Raw genomic sequence first — 6,360 nt, 5'->3', positions numbered from 1 at the left:
AAGTGTTCCCTGAAACCAGAACCTAAAATAATATTAATAATAATAATAAAATAATAATAATAATTATTATTATTATTGTTTTTATTATTATTATTATTATTATTATTAATACCGGTAATAGTAATAATAATAAACAGGATTTATATAGCGCCAACATAATAAGCAGCGCTGCACAATAAATAAGGGTTGCAAATGACAGATACAAACAATGATACGAGAGGAGGGGAAGACCCTACCCAATATATGGATATAATAAATATAATATGAATTAGGTAATAATGCATTTTTTAACCTACAACCTGTATTGAGAGGAAAATGAACACCGCCACTACCAATGTCTGCTATAGAAAATGCCGGCTCCGTCATGTTGATCTTTTAAACACAGTTTGAGTGAAAAGCAAGTATGCATTTTCATTCTGAATTTATTTGCAGCATGTTCTTTTTTTGCCATTGAGCCTGTTTTTTTTAAAGCTGTCCAAGACTGGAGAGGATACACTTTCTTTTATGAACCTGAGTGATCCGGCAAACCTGAAATGGATCTGGTCCAGAACATTTAGTAACAAATAGCAAATGACTTTTAAGAAACCCATTCCAGGTTTGCTGGATCACCCAGCTTCACCAATGAAAGTGTATCCTCTACAGTCTTAGAGAGTTTTAATACATCAGGCCCAATGGTTCACAAAGTGCTCTGGAATAAAATCCAGAGCACAGTTTAACAGAACAGCTACAATGACAGCTTTCTGCTCATAAGAAAAGTCCAAGTCCCATGACTTATTGCATTGTGTATGATGGATGGGGGTGTTCACATTTGTAGTCCCAGCTCTCTACAGCACAATGAGGTGGCTACAAATGAAGACATTCTGAGCACGAATTGTAGCCACAGACATTGAAGACATGCAGCTCTCTGCAAAGGATATAATGGGGGCTAATTGAACATTTATTCTTAGAACAGGAGGAAGGAATTTGTCATTAGGACATAGATCATATATAATTTAGTTTTACTCTAGTGACACTTTGGTCTCTATTTAGAAAACAGCAAATCTTTGTGGGAATCTTCCAGGTCCATGTATCTCAATGGCAGTAATTGATTCCTACCATGGAATGCCTCAGATGTCAGATTCCCCGTTTTATAAATAGAACCCTTTAAAGCTGCGTACACACTTGCAGTTTTTGTCTTTGGAAAGGATCTTTCACAATCCTTTCCAACGACAAGGGAGTGCACGATGCATGAACGGTGCTGTACATACAGCACCGTTCATGCTCTATGGAGAGGGGAGGGGGAGAGCGACGGAGCGGCACCCTGCTGCGCGCTCTCCCCTTCCCTTTCATTAGGATCGGCTGTCGTCCATCGTCCGTGGATCCGGCAGGTCGGTCGTCCGGACGATGGACGACACCGACTGTACACACGGCAGATTTTCACCCGATAATTGGCCGATGCTGATTATCGGGCGATAAAAATCTGACGTGTGTACGGGGCTTTACTGGCATTTTATTTTTATTTTTTATGTAATCGTAGTTCAGCTTTAACTACATTTCTGAATACAAAGTCTGATTTAATAAAGTTCTCCAGGACTAGAGAGGATAGATTGTCATGGAAGAACCTGGGTGATCCAGCAAACCTGGAATGGATTACCTAAACATCATTTGGTATTAGCTGACAAATGTTTTCAGTCCTAGAACATATCTATTTCAGGTTTGCTGGATCACCCAGGTTCTTCCATGACAGTCTATCCTCTCCATTCTTTAATAAATAAGACCCAGTGTAGCAATGTAATTTTATTTGAATTCCATACTGCACATCAAATTCTTCTCATTATAATAATTCTTTACTATTTAACCTTTTCACTGAAGATATTTGATATGCAAACTTTTTTTATTTTTATGAGTTTTTTATTTCCTTGTGGGTTGTCACTAGAACCTATTATTAGTGTTGGTATAAATGATCTGAGCAGCTGTACAGGGCGTGGGGCGCACACAGGCACATCAATGACAATTGTGCAATACATATTTAAAATTGCTGAGTATGAGTATGAGGAAGATGAATCATAGCAGGTGATAACTTTTATTTGCTAAATAATGAATTTACAGATACAGGTAGTCACTGAGTTAAGGACATCCGACTCCTAGATATGAACGGGGCTTCCCTGCTCGCTGGTGTGCAGGACAGAGGGGGCGGTTTGCATGACTTGCAGAAGAAATATTTTACTAAACACAACTGATGTTGTGGATGATCTTAAGAGCTGAGCTGATCTGTAGCATCTTGTAGCTCTTTAATGACCAAGACAAACGCTGTAGTTGTTTCTTTTTGCTTATCAAAGCACAGCTTGCTCCAGTAGTACGAGACTAGGCTCCATAAAGATCTTTTTTTGCTTTGTTTGTGATTAATTCACAGTGAGAATTTCATACAGCAACTGACACCATGCTGCCTATTATTATGTTGAGATAAATATCTGTCCCAATTGCATTTATTAAAACAATGTACCTGTTTTGACTTGCATACAAATTCAACTTAAGAACAAACCTACAGTCCCTATCCCATATGTAACCCTAGGACTACCTGTACAAGTATTCTAGAAAAGTGAAATTCAATTTTTCAGGCCAATATATAGATGATATACAAATGAAATAATCAATATTTATATAAATATATACAAATATATAATATAATGTATATAAACATACATAAAGGGGTTTGAATCTGTGAGCAGAGAACATTCTAGAGCAGTTTTCTGGATCTTTGAACATGGGGGAACCATTGAAATAACTTTCAGGTCTTCAGGGAACCCCTTCTATGATTACTATATCCACAGCTCACAGTATTTTAGTGTGGTGATCAGTGGGGAGAATTCCTCCTACATTGCTTACTAATGGGAAGAAGGCCACCCTTACAGATAGCCAAAAAGATCATTGGTGTCACCTAAACTGACCTGAGAGGTCAAAAATTGCCTAAAGAACCGCTAGCAACCTGAGGAACCCTGGTTTAAAAACTCGGTTTTAGAACATCATTTACACACACACACACACACACACACACACACATATATCAGTTTATTAGTTTTATTATTATTAATAAACAGGATTTTCTATAGCGCCAATATATTACGTATCGTTGTACATTAAATAGGGGTTGCAAATGACAGACAGATACCGCTTACAATCCAAGAGGTAGTTTTCTTTGTTCTAGATTCTGTGTCAGGTATTAGTTTCTGTCCTTTACCCCATTGTGCAGATTTACCCTTCTATTTGTCCAGGTGACCATTGTTACCCAGAAAGAAAATGACGTTTTCAACATTTTTGAGTTGTCCCCAGAACATGGAGGAGGGGTAAATCTTTCTATGTGAACACTTGTTATAGGACAACAAAGTGGGGAATTTCCCTCTCTGAGAGTCTTCACTATTATTAATATTATTATTATTAATAATAATAATAATAATAATTATAATAAACAGGATTTATATAGCACCAACATATTACACAGCCCTGTACAATAAATAGGGATTGCTAATGACAGACAGATACAGACAGTGACAAAGGAGGAGAGGACCCTGCCCCGAAGAGCTTACAGTCTAGGAGATTTCATCTAATTTCCTGATGTGTCTTGTGCATAGACAGCAAGAAATTAAACTAGGAGAGGTTTTAGCCACATTTTATTTAAAATTACAGCTCCAAAACTTGTTTAGCTATACACATACATTTTAAAGCCAAAACATGCAGATTTTTATTGTGTTTTAAAAAGAAAACAATGATTTTGTCTAAAGCAAAAAGGCTAAATGCAACAAAGGAGTGTTCACCAAAGATTTAATATTAATTTTATTCAGGGTGACTGTAACCAAACACAATTTTATCAGCATTTCCTCCCTGTCTCCACCCGGCCTGGCAACGTGCCAGTACTTACGATGGCCCTAAAAAGTGTAGGGCAGGCTCGTCCCGCACCAGGGCTTTTCCGGTCACGTGCACCGGAAGCGAGTTGCGCGAGCCAGAGTAGAACCCGGAAGTCGGCAGTAGACTGAAACTCAGCGGAGGCTGCTGAAGTCCGGAGCTCGGTGAGTGTTACCATAGAGCGGGAGCGCGGTGGACCAGGGTCACGTGACAAGCCTGACCCCTAGCCTCCTATCTTGTTAGCCTTGTACGATTCGCCATACCGCACTGGCATTCACTTAGTGATAAGAGTCTGGTCGGGTGACAGCTTTCACCGCTTCACACTGGCAGGTGCCACTTTCTTGTTATATACTTCTAAGGCTTAAGACAACTTGATGACCTAAAAACTTCTCAAAGACTACAAGTCCCAGAATGCCCTGCTTATCAAATATATTAAAGGCATGCTGGGAAATGTAGTCCATAAGCTGAAGGTCCAGCTGCCCTTCCTGTTGATGCTTTGTTCACTATGAATATCAGTGAAACGCCTAATTTATTCTCTTTCTATATTCTGTACGTTTTATATTGTCCTCATTCCTATTTATTTCTTATATTTATTGTGAATATGGCATGTATCCAGTATATGTGTGCTCTGTATACTGTTTTACTTTATCAGGGGCTTTGGCTTCTGATTGGTTTATTTGTTTCTAAACTGAACTCCAGATTAATATATTGTGGTCAAAAATACAAATTCATATACAAAGATAATAAAATCTTTGGATGTGGTGGCTGCAAGTACAGAAAACATACAGATAAGCTGTGTTGGCAGTTGTCCTAGGAAGAGGAAGTGGTAGCTGGAAGTATAATTAGGATTTCTGGAAAATTTTACAGTGATCTACCGAATCTGATCAGCTGTTATGTTTTATGATTTATGACAGAGGAAGAAAGATTAGTTTTTATTGGTTCCTTTGCTATCTTATCATCATTGCCCTGCATTATACTCTATTAAATCTCGGCTCAGGGGCCACATTCTTATTTGATAATATGACTCCCAGACAGTAATTATATATACTCACTTAGACTGCTGTAATTCCAACCTTCAATTTGGAGCTGTCCAGTGCAGTACCTCCATTTAGTCACAAGGTGTCCTCGGTGTACATTCAATAGAAGATTGCAAAGGGGAAGTTTGTTGTATCGCAGTTTGTGATTATCAGGTCAGTTGAAGTGACACTAATGATCTTTTTGGATATCTGTAAGGGTGACATTCTTCCCAATGGGTAGCTAATGTACTGTGAGCTGTGGCTATAGGTATTATAGAAGGGGTTCCCTGAAGACATTAGTTCCCCCCCCCCCTCGTGTTAGAAAGGCTCCTCGGATGGATACAAAGTTATTATTATTATACATTATTGCTTTTTTTCTCTTTTGTGTTTTATTCATCTGCTGATAATTGACCAGCAGATAAATTATTATTAATAAACGTTATATAGCACCAAGTTATTATGCAGCGTTGTACAAATAAATAAGGGTTGTAAATGATAGACAGGAGGAGGAGAAGACCCTAACCAAAAGAACTTACAATCTAAAAGAGAGGGTAGTACACAATAAGACATCTAATGGACTACAAAGATCACCCAGCCCAATCCTCCACATCTGTGCTCCGCTGCTTTTTGTTTTCGGTCTTTTTAGTCTCATGTGTGGCCATGCAGATGTAGTCTGATTAGGAATGATAGTTTGTGATCAGCCCCCTTCCTTTGACTCCCAGCTGTTCTGGATGCACCCCAGGGTGCTGACAGTGAAAGGGGAAGGTGCATTGATGAACATATATCTGTGTCACTCCTCTCTTCCCCTATCAGCGTGTTGCTGGATGGTGCTTTATTTAATAATGTTTGCAGCTTGGTGAATGCTTTGTAAAAGCTAAGTGTACACTTGGCTCTTGTACTACCTTGGAGGCTTGTGTACGGGGGGCAGCAAAGTGCAGCTCCCCCTGTACATTTCCATTCACATCGCTGGAGCGTTGATATTCTTTTGGCTGCAATCTCAGTGCATTCCTATAGACTTACACAATACGAGCTTACTTACCCTAGGATAGATCTGAACATATGACATGGGAAAATCCACAATGACATCATAGGATTTCCAGAAGCTATAAGAAAAATCCTGTGCCGTGTATAGGAATGGTATGCATACCGATCTGAGGATGGAAGGGACTAATGGCAATGGTCAGTGTTTGTCTATTATGTTTTTCAATGGGTAAGGAGATGGTGTGGAGCAGCCTTTCTCAGCCTCTTTAACATTGGGGAAGGTTGAAGTAACTTTCAGGGAATTCCTAACAGTATATATGATATACCTAATTAATTTGCCTGGTGGTCGGGCGTGAGGAGGAGTGAGAATCACTGATGTAGATAATTGTATCAATATGTGGGAAGCCTAAAAATAATTTTTAGTATTTGAAATAATTTCTATAGCAGGAGAATCTGTTAGTCATTATTGCAATGCAAGTCTGTT

At 38.8% G+C, this 6,360-nt stretch overlaps 1 protein-coding gene across 1 annotated transcript in view; it reads left to right on the top strand.

Moving 5' to 3' along the window:
- The first annotated feature begins 3,939 nt into the window (after positions 1 to 3,939).
- The window catches only part of LOC140338091 (TNF receptor-associated factor 6-like), a 17,945-nt gene continuing 15,524 nt past the window's right edge, over positions 3,940 to 6,360 (top strand). The window contains exon 1 of the mRNA XM_072422140.1: positions 3,940 to 4,043. The gene's annotated coding sequence lies outside the window, so the exon portion shown is untranslated. The remainder of the gene's footprint in view (positions 4,044 to 6,360) is intronic.

Source organism: Pyxicephalus adspersus, chromosome 9, assembly GCF_032062135.1.
Source record: "Pyxicephalus adspersus chromosome 9, UCB_Pads_2.0, whole genome shotgun sequence".
In the NCBI taxonomy this organism is placed as follows: domain Eukaryota; kingdom Metazoa; phylum Chordata; class Amphibia; order Anura; family Pyxicephalidae; genus Pyxicephalus; species Pyxicephalus adspersus.
This window is presented reverse-complemented; position numbering and strand designations above follow the sequence as displayed.